General features: G+C 42.5%; 1 long non-coding RNA gene across 1 annotated transcript; it reads left to right on the forward strand.

The window, feature by feature from the left end:
• The first annotated feature begins 201 nt into the window (after positions 1–201).
• On the forward strand, positions 202–13,949 carry LOC118499850. Its single transcript, XR_004902401.1, has 3 exons — positions 202–336; positions 3,496–4,496; positions 13,473–13,949. It is a non-coding gene; the product is annotated as an uncharacterized LOC118499850 (long non-coding RNA).
• The last annotated feature ends 490 nt before the right edge of the window (positions 13,950–14,439 follow it).

Here is a 14,439-nt window from a genome sequence, read left to right on the forward strand (position 1 = left end):
CACTCCCATTCTTCACTGGTGGACAACTACTGGGTAGGTTGACTCCCTGGTTCTTTTAGCCTTCACCTTATTACAGCTAACCTTGCTCCCACTGCAACAGAATGAAGGGCCATAGTCTGGATTTGCTTGCAGTCTTTTATTGCCCTGATTGCTTTTATGAAACAGCTTTCTTTACCATCCACTTTCTTTACCACTAGGGGTCAGAGTACTATTCCCTTGTGTGGCTTCCTGGGAATCTAAAGAGGCCTACCAAGTGCTAAGCATCTTCTGTGGTGGTTGGAGAAGGTATTTCAGCATGTCTCAGACCACTGGGTCCCTAAAAATGTCACCAGCATGGTAGGCACCTGATCCCTTATAGAGCTTCTTGCTCACCATTTGGTGTGCTTGTATCTCAGGCTATTCTGAGTATTTACCAGTTCCCATTCTTCAAGACTAATTAACACGATGTAAGTTTAGTGGGGCAGTATGATGTTTTATGGCAGGGGTGTCAAACTCATTTTCACCACAGACCACATCAGCCTTGTGGTTGTCTTCAAAGGGCCGAATGTAATTTTAGGACCGCATAAACATAACTACTCCTTAACAGCTAAGCGGGAGCTCAGCATTGCCACCGGGTAAAAACAAAATGCCAGGCCCTGGCTGGCGTAGCTCAGTGGATTGAGCACGGGCTGGGAACCAAAGTGTCCCAGGTTCGATTCCCAGCCAGGGTACATTCCTGGGTTGCAGGCCATAACCCCCAGCAACTGCACATTGATGTTTCTCTCCCTCTCTCTCTCTTTCCCTCTCTCTCTCTCTCTCTCTCTCTCCCTCCCTCCCTCCCTTCCCTCTCTAAAATAAATAAATAAATAAAATCTTTAGGGAAACAAAACAAAACAAAACAAAAAAAACCAAAATGCCAGGCTGGATAAAACAAAGTGGAGGGCTGGACTCAGCCCATGGGCCTTGTTTTTGCCACCTGTGTTTTATGGAATGACCAGACAATCAAGACCCTTCAAATTGTATGCTAATAAGAAGCATGGGGAAAGACCGCAAATGTATAATTCTGTCTATTCCAAGTGAATTCGAACTTTTCTGTTAATTTTGCCTGCAAGAAATGAAAAAGCATGCAATATCCCGTGACCAATAGCCACATGCCAAGTGCCATACACCAACTAGAATTGCTGATCTATTCTAGCAAGGATACTACATCTGGCACAGCAGTTTGGTTAGGTTCACATAACCATCGTTGATTAGTCCATACTAACATGTCCACCTTGCTAAAACTTTTGCCCCCCTCGTCAATACTCTGCCAAGATAGTCTGGCATCCCTGTCTCTATTTGGCCACACTATTTTCAAGTGTACACAGGCCCTCTAAGCAGTGAATCAGGACTTGTGGAGCTGGTCCCGGGTCCTTAGAGAGTGTTCCCCGCGCATTCCTGTCAACAAAATTTCCCTTATTCAGTTTTTCCCTGCATTCCTTCTCCCTCTTCCCTGGAGGGTCCTATTCCAGCACCCTTCAGATACATTTTCAGGCATTTTTTCCCTTCTTTCCTGACAGTACATATTAACCAGGTTCTGAGACTGTTTTGGTGAATAACTTTTTCCCTTCCTAAAGCATGGGTGGTTCTTACAGTAGGCTATACTGGCTCTTAATCCTCTTTATGCATCTAGAGGAGAGCAGACAAGGAATTCAGAAGGGCAGATATCACCTTGCAAGGCATCTGCTTCAGGTGAGACTTTTCACCTTTCCAGGTAGTGGGAGGCTGTCATGAAAGGGGCCCTGGGGGCATTTCTGCCATCCCTAGGGTGTTCAGGGCCGTGTGGACATTGAAAGTTAAGCGCATCCCTCCAGACATTCCTATTATAGGAGATTTGCTGAGACTATGAGTTCATCCTTCTTTTTCATTTTTCTGCAGTTAGGTATTGGGCCTGATTTTCAGTACTGTCTGCCCTTAGTCCTCAGGAAACAATCTCTTTCAATGCTGCCGGGGACACTCTCTAGCTTTCAGATTATGACTGAGTTGGTGCTGAGCTGACCTGAACCTGTTGTTTTCTTTTATTTTTTATTTAAAGATTTTATTTATTTATTTTTAATGAGAGGGGAAGGGAGGGAAAAAAAGGACAAAAAAGATCTATCAGTGGCCTCTCACACGCCCCCAACCGGGGACCTGGACTGCAACCCAGGTATGTACTCTGATGGGGAATAGAACCAGTGACATTTCAGTTTCTGGGATGATATCGAACCCACTGAGCTACACCAGTCAGGGCTGAATCTGTCATTTTCTTCCTTCGCAGTATCAGTGATACTTAATAACCAACCAGCATCATGGTCCTTAAATCTATCATTGTCCTGATAGCTTTATAAATTGTATAAACCACAATGAGCTATAGCTCATCTATTCCACTTCCCATAGCAGTGAGGCTGGAAATCACAGGCAAATGCATCTGAGCCTGCTGTACTTTCTTCTTAATTTTGCAGGTTTAGAAACTGAGACACAAAATGGCTAAAGTGATCCTCCATCTAGTTAATGGAAGAGCTTAGCCTAACGGGAGTTCCCTGGCTCACCAGCTGGCTGTCCAGGTGTAACAAAAACCTTCCATTTTAGTCAAACAGATCATATCTTTAAAGTATGTAGTGTTATTCTTTATGCTCTTGTTGCTATGTTCACATCTCCCAGGTTCTCTGAATGTTGGCCAATAACAGCTCACAGCTGCTCCTTTCCCAGAAAACAGGTTCTGGGCAAACAGAAACCTGTGGAGTCTGCAGTACACCCCCTGGCTCCACCTACCTCCTCACCTGAGCCAGATTTTAGCCAATGACTAGCTCAGGGCATGAGAGGCAAACCCCTTGTTTTGATGTACAATTAGTTTTATAGTGCAATTTATGCTTCAGAATTCCAGTGGGATCGGATGACATGAGACTTCTCAGGGAGATCACATTCTTGCTTAGCTTTTTTATCTGCTCTCCTCATTTTAGGTCTGCTTCTAGGGAGCCCAAATTAAGACAATTGGTAAAGGAAGCAGACTCTGAGGATGGACTTCTGGAGTTGGATTGCTCACTAGTTGTGTGGCAATGAGTATGCCAAGTAGTGATAGTCCCTGGCATGCTGGGAACTATGTGATTGCTAGAACTAATTGAAATGAGGTACAGGTGGAAGAGGAAAGTAGTTGGTTCAGTGCCTTGGGTATTTGAAAGGTGTGGTGGAGAGAGCAACAAACATCCATTCTACAATCCTCGTTGTTTCTAAGTGCCATTGACTTGCTGAAGAGAGAAAATGACAGACTCAGATACATTAATCAATGATTCAAAGCAAGGTACTAGTTGGATGGCCTCCTTCACAACATTTTAAAAGGTCCATATATTCTGCAGCTGAAGAGGACAGATGAACAGGGTCAGAGCGAGGGTACCTAGGACACAAAATTTTAGGTGGTGCTTACACTCAGGGTTGTAGTAGTGCAAGGTCAGTACTTGAATGACCTTGAGGATGATTGCCTGCTTAAATTTTGTATTCTAGGTGCCTCAATTGCCTCACTCTATTCTCAAATCTATAGCTGAAGCACAGAGGTTATTTTTAATGAGCTGAACTTCAGAGAAGGCTGGATTCCCAGCCTGGTCAAGAATCCTACACCAAAGTTCTGGCTCTAATAGAGAAGGAACAAGGCCTTGAGATTTGGAATGGGGCTATCTGGGGAGAGGTCCTTGAGAAACCTGAATCTCATAATCTGTCTGAGTCCTCTGGGCTTGCAGAAGTAGTTCACATCCTTGGAAGGTAGAACTCACTCCCTTCCTTGAAGACTACACAGAAGGCTCAAATGAGATGCATGCCTGATAAAATATTTTCCCTCCTCAGCAACTGCCTGCACCTAATCTCCTGCCCAACAGACCTATAATAAATGTCGAATTTCAGCAGAAACCTCCTGAAAAAGTGTTGGGCCTGATGAGGTGGGTGAGAGACGTCAAAGGAGCATGAGGGCCCAGCTGAGATGCAGGAAGGAACCAGGGCAGCATACATGGGAACGGATCCCGAGGTTGCTGAGTCCACTGGAGGAGGAATATACATCGGGATAAGAGATAGTTTGCCAAAATGAGGGCACTCACCCTTGGCACAAGACTTAGTGCCCTGGAAAGGACCTTGAGTGTCAGAGCTGGGAATTCCTTGGGAAGCTTAGAAAAAGTGATGGGCCACATTGGATGAGGTACAGATGCTAGAACTGCCTAGACAGACTGACTTTTGAGGAAGGGATCATGCTAAAGTGGATCTACTGCATAAGACAACCATGATCTATTCTGTAAGAGCTAATAATGTTCCTCAGCAGAGTGTTAAGGACACTGTTTAATGAGATGATAATAAATGCATTGGTAAGACGGCACCTGCATTGATGGCAAGCTACCCTCTATGAGCTGGAACTGACAGGAAGCCCTGTTTTTATGGAACTGGGCTCACTGGAAGCAATGGAGATGATAGGGTCTCTGAAGAGCAGAGGCCAAGTGGCCACACTTAATCCTCCAAACAAGGTGAGCATAATGATCATAATGGGCAAACTGGCTGGACGGTCACCAGGGCGGCCTGCCTGCCGTCATTGATGGAGATGGCTCATACAGAATGGCATTCCTAGAGCAGACCACAAGGAAACTCCTTACTGGGCATGACAAAGAACAGTCAAGAATACATGAGCAAAAGTGTGGCATCAGTTGACCTAGTGGGAAATCACGATCTCTTGCAACCCTTTTCATAATTTAATATTCTGGGGTCATGTATCCCCTAGTTAATTTGGGAGTTGGGTTTGTTACCTCAAATGATACTATCTTTTTATTTTAGGTAGGAAAATGGTTTTGGCCCTTATATCAGGGAATTACATTTGCTCCCAGAGGAGCCCTTTCTTATTTGGATGTTTATATAAACCACCATGTTTATATGGGTCCACCAGTGTCCTTTCCAGGTTGGTTTGGTGCAGCCAATCAATTTCTCTTCACAGGTTTTCATACTCTGAAGTGAATTCTCAACAGATGGGAAGCACATTAATTCTTTGTTGTTCTTCATAAGCCTTTGGGAATATATATGAGCAATATCTTGAGTGTTGCTACAGGGTAGGAACTTAGGTTATGGTATGTTAATGTAATTTTGAGTGTTTAGATGGTGATTCAGACAAGGTTTATTTTATGAGTATTTGGTCTGACTCATTGAATCTCCCTTTTGGTGTTTATAACTTTCTTTTAAAAAATGAGGATGTATATCCACGATTGTCAAAGAGGTGGCAATTGAGGCAGAAGTTCAACTGTACAATCAGCAGCTTAGAGCACATCATTTGAGCGTGCCTGCACAATCCAAAATTTAGGGTCATTCCCTCTATTTTTTACCAGAAAGTGAATTAGGCTTCCTGCTAATGGGTACCTCCAAGAGTCCCACAGCTGCTGGCAGACAGAAGGCATCCAGGGGCTGATTCAGCACATTTATGGTCAGGACTTTGAACCAAATTAAGAGCCTCCTTTGGAAATGGGGGCCAGAGGGGACTTCCAAAAGCCTTGAGGTTGCTCAGTGTCCTCAGCTAATTATACCGTCGTCCCAAATATGCAAAAGAGGAACTAGGTTTATGCAAAAAGAGTGGGATTCCCCTTTTGGCATATGGTGGATTTTTAAGCCTTTATTCTAAACATAATGTTCTTTCTTCCCCAGTTATCCTCCGGCTTTAATCCTTCCTGCCTCTTTCCTCTTTTAAAATAAACGAGGCAAGATTACACTTATGCGCCCATCCCTGCCTGGGGATTAGATCACCCATCAACCCTCTTGATATGTATAATGTGTACCACTCTGTCCCACTGTGTGGGGTGATAGAAGGGTGCTAGATGTGGGGGAGGGGTAAGAGAATCCTGAGGAGCTTGTCAGTAGAGTTCCACGGCCGCTTCGTGCATGCTGGAGATGAAGGCTCTGAGAAGACATTTCTGACTAGTAGGCTAGTCAGAGAATCACAGCCTGCTCTGTTGTAATGGACAGTTCAAGGTCTATCTGCCCCCATTTTTAAGTGACAATCCTGAGACTCTTGACTATACACATAAAATGAAAACTTAAAAAATGTGGGTGGCTTGATCTTGTGAGGGCTCAAGAGGCTTGCCGGAAGAAGCTCACCTAGCTCCTGGCAGAGCTGAAGCTAGCAAACGGATTCTCCTATGCAAGGCTCTTTCTTGCAGACTGCAAGTCTGTTTGTGTTTGGATGTTCCTGTTGTGGCTCTGCTGACCTCTAGATCAAACAGATGCATGCCCAAACAAAAAAAATCCCCAAGCATTTATTTCTAGGACATTTCCCCCACACACAGGCTTCCGAGCATAACGGGTCCTGGGACATTGAGTAAGGACTTTTCTACTTCTCCCCTCCAGCCCTCTCCGTCCCCACAGGTTCTAGTTGTTGGGATGGAATTCTCTCTACCCAAATCCACAGACTGTTCTGTGAAGCCCTTATAGCTCTGACCAAGTGCGTCCCATCTATACTATTCAACTTGGCAAGTTTTTCTACCTGGTCTTCAAAAATCCCGCAGAGGCTTGCTCGATCAGTAAGAAATATGCTTCTTGTAAAGGATAGTTTTAAAGCTGATACCTGCCCTGAACAAGACTGGCTGTGCACTTTCAGCGCTCACCATGCATTCCTCCAGCCCAGTTGCTATAGGCACTCAGGTTGCTATAGGAGTGGCAATGAGCTAAAGGGAGAGTCTTTACCTTTCATCTGCTATGTGGATCTCCTCCAATTTGGGGGTCATTATTAATATTTGCATTGAGTTCAGCTATTTCCCACCTGCTATTATGCCAATTCAATTGATCCTCACAATCACCTGCAGTCATAAGTCATAAAGATCTTAATCTCTTTGTCATTACCTTCCTTATTTATTTTAAAAAATAAATGTTTACTCAGAGTGTGCAATAAGTTCCAAATACGGCTTTCCCACTTCAAGCCCAGGGTTCTTTCCACAGTTTGATGCTATCTTGCCAGACCTAGATAACTTCTCCCAATGTATTTAATTACTTTTAATAAAAGATTTAAGTTTATTTATTTTAGAGAGAGAGGAAGAGAGGGAGAAAGAGAGGGAGAAACACATCAACGTGAAAGAAAAACAACAATTGGTTGCCTCTTGCATGTCCCCAATAGGGGACCTGGCACAAAACCCTGGCACATGTGCCCTGACTGGGAATCGAACCAGCAAACTTTCAGTTCACAGGCTGGCACTCAGTCCACCAAGCCACACAAGCCAGGGCTATTTAATTATTGTTAAATTTAAAGACATGCTTTCCTATGGTATTTTCTCAAAGACACCTTTGAAATTATGGTGTCAGGTATTGGCCATTTTCCAAACATCATTTTCTGCCATTAGCATGTTTTGTGATTCCTCAGGTGACATCCACACACTCTTTTTCTGCAGTAGCAGGACTGTCCAGCCAGATGTCTTCGTTGGCAAAGGAGTCAGTATCACCAGTGCCATCAATGTTCGTGTGGTTGTTCCTTCTCTCCAACCTCTTCCCTACCTCTCTTACCCAAATTTCTCTTTTACATAACACAGGTGACAAAGTCCTGGCTTGAACTTAACTTTCCATGTTCCACTTCTCCTGCCAGGTCACTTGCTTGTACAACTGAATGAAATATGATATCCAATGTGAGGCTATAATAGACTCAGTCCCACTGCTGACTCTGTGATCATCAGAGACTCTTCAAGACCAGAGCTGTCCCAAGTCACACCACACCAAGTATCTCTGGTTTCACTTCCATTAGAAACACCTGGGATATCAACAGAGCACATCATAATCCCCTTTTCTCTTAAAGCTGTCCCTTCTTTCAATTTTAGGAGTGAGCTGCCAGAAGTCATACTTACATTACCCTATATTTTGCTGTGTATAATGAGCACCGTTTTGCCCAAATTTTTGAGAGAAAAATAAGGATGCACATTATACATGGGCAGTACTAATTCTGTACCTCTATAAACACTTTTAATTCTTTTATTTATGCTTATGTGTTAAAAAGTATAACTGTAGAAAGCAATAATGATATCTGTGTGCAAAATAATACCCTGGAATATAATAATCAGTGTTTTTTCTAAACATAAATAAATAAAAAATTGAATTAAACAATTAAAACAAAAGATATTTTTCCTGTGCATTATATATGGCAAAATATGGTACATTTTGTGTCAGCATTAGCTGAGGCTGGTAGACTCTGTTTGATCCAAAGAGGATCAATTAGATCCTCTCCAAGGACACGGAATTGAGGCAGCATGTTAGTGGCTGGCTGGAACTATAACATGTAAACTTGGGAAGAGGGGATGGCTGTGTCCATCAATAGCCTAGGAGAACAGAGCAAATTATCTGAACATGTAGAGAAGGAGATGGGAAAGTTCTGGCAGTTTGCCAGGCTTAGATTCTTGTCACTGTCAGGGCCCAACTAGGGCCCTGACTTCTTAACCTTAGAGGCTATTCAACATCTCCGTTAGAAAAATGGTTAAAGTTGGTCTACTTGACACCAGAGCCATAACTTATAGAGCTGCTTAAATTTAATCATAAGCTTCCCCTTTATCTTGATTTCTCACTCTCTTGAATTCTTGCCAGGACCTGGAGTAGAACCCTTGCTGGAAATGGATTTTTTGCTCATGTGCTTATCCAATTTCCTTTCCTTCCTGCTTGTCTCTCCACTCTTTTAGCCACATCTCCTTTTCAACATGGTTCTTTTAACTATTTCCACTGTAACTTCCATTTTTTCTATAAGTAAACTTTCCTATATAGTTCACAGCAGAATAAATGACCTCTATTTCTTCCTCTAATTGAAACCTGGAGATGCCAATTTCTTGGACTCACCTGAGAAGCTACCTGTTCTCCCAGAAGACCTTAACATTTAGCATGGAACCAGGTCATGGATCTTCAACCATTCTGAAAACTTTCCTTAGGAACTTGTATCTGTCATCATTGCTGTCATCTTCTGACACCTCTCCTCAATTCCCAAATGCACACAGATTTATTAAAGATTTGAAAACCCAGAGAAGGTCATACTTTCTGACATGATGGCTCTCATCCTCAGCACTCTCATCACCTATGTCCCTGTTGTAGTCTATTTTTGACCATCTATTCTCATGGCCTTCATTTAACAAATGCAAACACTCCCTTGTGGCAGATACTGTTGGTTTTCTGCCTAGTGTGCATTCTCCATCCTGTTGTTTCTTTTCTCAATTGAGACTGAATATATGAAATACTGTTACCCAGCCTCCCAGCACCTACCTATATTTGTGGATAATTGACCCTGTATGACCAAGAAGACATAGGAAAATTTTGGAAAATGTTTCCTTAACTGATAAGAGGAGAGAGGCCAGTGGAGAGAACCTGGAATTCCCTTTCTGCTTTTGAATCCTGTTGCATGTAGCTATGATGCTTAGAGCTCCTGCAGTCAGCTGATAGCTCTGACTGTTTACTCTGATGGACACGGGAGGATGGTAGAAAAGAGAGATGGGAAACGCTATATTTCTCAATGATATTGTTGAGCTTCCAAACAAACCAGCTACTTCTGCATTTCTTATTACTTGAGAAAAGCACACTCCAAATGTTTGCCACTTTTAGATCAGTAGCTGAAGGCAGTCTGACATATATGTACCCTATTAGTACATCAAGAAGCTTACTGGGAAAGAAAAGAAAAGCATGAGTGATAGATTATGTTGGCTAGACTAGTGGCAAACTAGACTGTTAAGTTATGAGGTTAACATAACCTCATTATGTTAACATAATGAGGTTGGTGTCTGTTTTGCTTATTGTATACCTAAAGCCTACTGTGGTATGAAGAACATAGTAGATTCCCAATAAAACTGAAGAGAAAGGGTGGCAGGGAATGAAAACTCCTGTGTACCTATATGTGTGTGAGCATGCAAGAACTTTAGAAGGATCATAACTTATATTTTGAAGGGGGGTTATACAATTGTGTTGAAGCAGGGAAAGGATCAGTGTTCCAGATTAGACCTCTGGGTTTTAGGTTGCTTTAAGGCAGGTGCATGAGTGAGAGAGTGAGTGAGTGAATGAGAGCAAGAGAGAGAGACCAGTGACCAACTCCACTGAATCAAAGTTGGGTTTTCTGGACGTGATACCATTTTATAAATAGGTAATCAGGCCATGTTATAAGCTCATCTTACAAGCTTATGTGTTAGAGACATTAGTATTTCCAGCATAAGATTTTGAATCAAATGAAAGTACAATATTTTAGTGACAATTTGTATAACATATAAAACGAAATCAAATTAATATTATATATTCTTGAAGTCCCACACCTTACCATATTTATGTGTCAATGATTTTAGTGTTTGGTACACTTTAAGTTTTAGATTTTAGTGCTATTTGACTTTGCTTATACTAATGTGTTAGATAAAACTTTTTAAAAGGAGAAAAGAATTAGGTATTACTTATATCAAACAGTGAAATACTGCTCTTTTTACTTAATCTTAGGAAGAAAAAAATTCTTATGGGGCAGATATCTAAGTTTTAAAATTATATCATATGCCTAAATGAAAGTGGAGTCTCAATTCCACTTGGAGTAGTAGTTCCCTTCATTTTCCCTAGACACCAGCATTTTCACTGCAGATGTAAGACACATGCTCTTTCAGCTCAGTGTGCTATGGAGCCCACGTGTGGCATTTATGTTGGCAGCCCTTTAGGAAGAAAAAAAATAGCATGAAGAACACTGAAGTCCTACAGTGGAGGAGGTTAGATATACAAATGCTGAAGTGCTAAGTTCTCAAAGTAAAATTTCCCTAATTTTATTAGCAAGGAGATATATGGGCATAGCAATTCCTGGTAACTCAACATATCTGCCTCTTTACCAGCTGTTTGCAAATGGTGACGCACCTTAAAACAGTGGATACCAAGTGTTGGCCGAGGGGCTATGACATGGGCACCAGAAGTCTCTGCTACAGGACTTTTCTTTGTTCCAGGCATTATGCTGGGCCTGGAGATACCTATTAACTCATTGGTCTCAGGATTTCTTTACACTTTTGAACATTAATGAGGACTCCCAAAATATTTTGTTTAGGTAGGCTCTTATCTATTAATATTTCCTATGTTGAAATTGAGATTGTACTTTTTCTTCTTAAGGTTATTTATTTATTTTTAGAAAGAGGGGAAAGGAGGGAGAAAGAGAGGGAGAGAAACATCATTTTGTGGTCACCTCTTGCACACCCCCTACCAGGGACCAGGCCCACAGCCCAGACATGTGGGCTGTTAGACTCCCTGAAATCTAACAGTGACTTTTTGATTTGTGGGATGATGCCCAACCCATGGAGCCACACTGGTCAGGAGTGAAATTGTACTTCTTGATAAAGCACATACATTTAAGGAAGAAAGGCAGACAAAGTAATGCTTTCTTTTATACAAATTCATCAGCCTCCTACAGGGCATCTCTAACTGGGGGCTTCTGCTCTTGGGATGTAGGAGGACAAAACCAATGCTGACTGGTTCTCAAAGGGAAGGACCCTATGCATGTGGGAGGGAACACCAAGTTTGTTTTCCTTTGAGCTACCACATCAGTTTCAGGATTTGAAAAGCAGTGCTTTTTGTGGTGTGATGGCTTCAACAGAGATCTAAATAGCCAATGGACTTAAATTATTCCTTCCATAATGGACTGGGTGCCCTCTTGATTCCCATCTTGGAGAAATCCAGGGACAATAAGCTGATAACCAATATAAATGCATAAGTAAATGGTACCTAGTTCAAACTTAAGGTGAATACAGAAAGTACGAATGTCTTAGTCCCAGAAAACAGAGTTGGGGGCAAAGTTTACATGCAAACACGCTGTTGCAATCCCAGGGCAGCCAGAGTGAGAGAAAGGGAAGGGAAGCAGGGAAGCAGGGAAACACATATAAGATAATACATTAGTAAGCAAGCTATAACTTCATAAAAGCACAGTGACATCTGTTGTTTGGACACAGGGGACATCCCTGAAAAGGACATAGGAAAGGTGCCACTGGGTCTTAGGAACCTCTGGTGGAGGATCAAGAGGAAGGGTTGAGAATTTGTCAGCTCCCTTCTGTCTCTCAGTGGTCAAAATCTTCTTAGGGAGCCCTCATTGGGTGGTTCACTTGGTTGGAGCATCATCCCATGCACCCAAAGGTTGTGGGTTTGATTCCCAGTCAGGGCACATACCTAGGTTGGGGTTTGGTCCCCGGTCAGGGGGCATATGAGAGGCAACTGATTGATGTTTCTTTCTTACATCAATGTTTCCTTCTCTCTCTAAAATCACTAAACATATCTTTGGGTGAGGATTGAAACATTTTTTTAGGGAACTTTAATTTACTCACACTTCTGAATAACATTACCATGTAATAGCCATTTCTGAATGGCCATTACATTACATGGCCACACTGGGCACCTGCTGGGTAAGCCCTAGCCTATATGGGTCTGGTTAAGTCAAACCTTGGTGGGGGAGCTGCCGTAGGTGTTGCGAAGAGAACACCGTGGAAGCTGTGCCCCAGGAGAGGATGAGCTAACTGGTGGTATTTGGAGTACAGGCCACAGCAGCAGTGGCCTTTGAACAATGTTGGGAGTAGAGGTGAGAAAATGTGGGAAGATGCATAAACTGAGTCTGGTGTGAATGTCACTTGACTAAAAAGAGATTTCATTCATATGTCTGAAATTTGAAGAATGCAGGGACCACAACTGGTACAATATTTTATATCTGGGCATTTTCTAGTTATTAGGAACACACACGGACAAGAAGCCCAGGATGAACAAATCGTCTAATCAATATAGTCATCTTTGCGTTCTCCTTCCAAAGCCACCCTGCTTTACTTAACACATTAAAAAGCAACCTTGGTTTTAAATTGTTTGAAGCTTATTTGTAGCAAGAGGAAAACTAGTTATCATTTCCTTTTAGTTTCTCTCTCTCTCTCTCTCTTTAATTCTGTGATAACTGGTACTTTTTGGAACATTGTTGGGTTAAAAAAATTAAAAAAATAAATACTAGTGATCACAATTAATGGTCAAGAGACAGTTCACTGCTTAGTTGGTGGTCCCTGGGGCATCTTTACTTTGATGGATGATTCTTAATAGTGCTACATTGTGTAACTTAGAAACAGAGTTCAAAAATCCCCAAGTGTCATAATACATAAGGGTTTCAAGGCTTTTTCCATCTAGAGAGTCTGGAATATAGCATCTAAATAAAGCACTGAGTTGTTTATGGATCTGGGATTCCAAGTAGCTGTGTGTTGGCCTCACCTTAAACAGATAAAACTTAAAAAAAAAGTTGATTCTTTAAAACACAATGACATGAAAGTTGGGACTCCAGGAATGCAAACCATCCGCTGTTCCGTTTTGCTTTAGCGCACACCGCCTTTGAAGGTCTGGACTCCAAACCCACTGTAGCCCCGCCATCTGCTACCCCACACTCTTCAATAGCAAAGAAGAGAAGTAGATGGTCAAATGCCCATTCCCATGGGGATATTTTTATCAGTGCTTTTAGAGTGTGTCATTTATCTCATTCTACACAGATGCTGCCTCCACATTTCCTGTCCACCCACTGCTGGATCCAGCCCTGGCCCCTTCTGGATGCTTCAGGAGGACACTTTATCAGAGTGATTGTTCATCATGTGTAAAAGCACACCATCTGGCACATGTGAATGCCGAAATTGCACTCTTTAGCCCTTCCCTGGCTCAGAGCCTACTACTCATGCACACAGGATGGCCAGCAGGCCCACAGGCTGTGGAAGGAAGAGAAACTATTGGAAAACATGAAATGCTCCACAGCTCCACAGCTGGAGACTCATGCTAGTGATGATTACTGCTAATTACTTGTGAGGACCCACAGAAAGAGTGCCCCCCACCAAGGTATGCCAGTCTCATTCCTACAACCTGATATTCCCTGACTAGGCAGCTTCAGTGACCAATTGCTTAATATCAGAGACGTTTTCTTTGACTTACCACGCAGGTGATGCATGGTAAATCCTTTTCAAAGTGAATGTCTTCTTCTGCGGCGTCTAGTGGCTTTATGGGATTTGAAATTTTTCATTCTCTTGTCAAAGTGCAAGTAGATAAAACAAACAAACAAACAAACAAACACACACACACACACCAAGCTAAGTGCTCCTGGATGAGTCAGGAAAGGAGAAAATTGAGGGCAGAAAAAGTCAGTGCTGGTAAGCTGGGAAGGGGAGTGAGATTTTTCCTCAGAGTCACCCCTGTTTCATGTCAGGTGATGAAATACTGATAGGGGACTCAAGACTTGCAAAATTTTAGCTTAAGGTAAAAAGCTTTAAGTCTAGCAAGTAATGTGTATGTTAAGCTTTTGTTTCAGAAACTGCAGATAAGACCCATCCTGGCTCCTGAGAAAAGCAGCCAACCTCCTGGGGCATTGGCTAGAGATTACCACCTGGGGACATGTTGGAGGCATCCAGGCCTTTTATGTGACCACCCCCCTTGGGAACAGCTAACTGCCAGAACAGGAAGGCTGCAGCTTCC

The sequence above is a fragment of the Phyllostomus discolor genome, chromosome 1, assembly GCF_004126475.2.
Source record: "Phyllostomus discolor isolate MPI-MPIP mPhyDis1 chromosome 1, mPhyDis1.pri.v3, whole genome shotgun sequence".
NCBI classification, from domain to species: Eukaryota; Metazoa; Chordata; class Mammalia; order Chiroptera; family Phyllostomidae; genus Phyllostomus; species Phyllostomus discolor.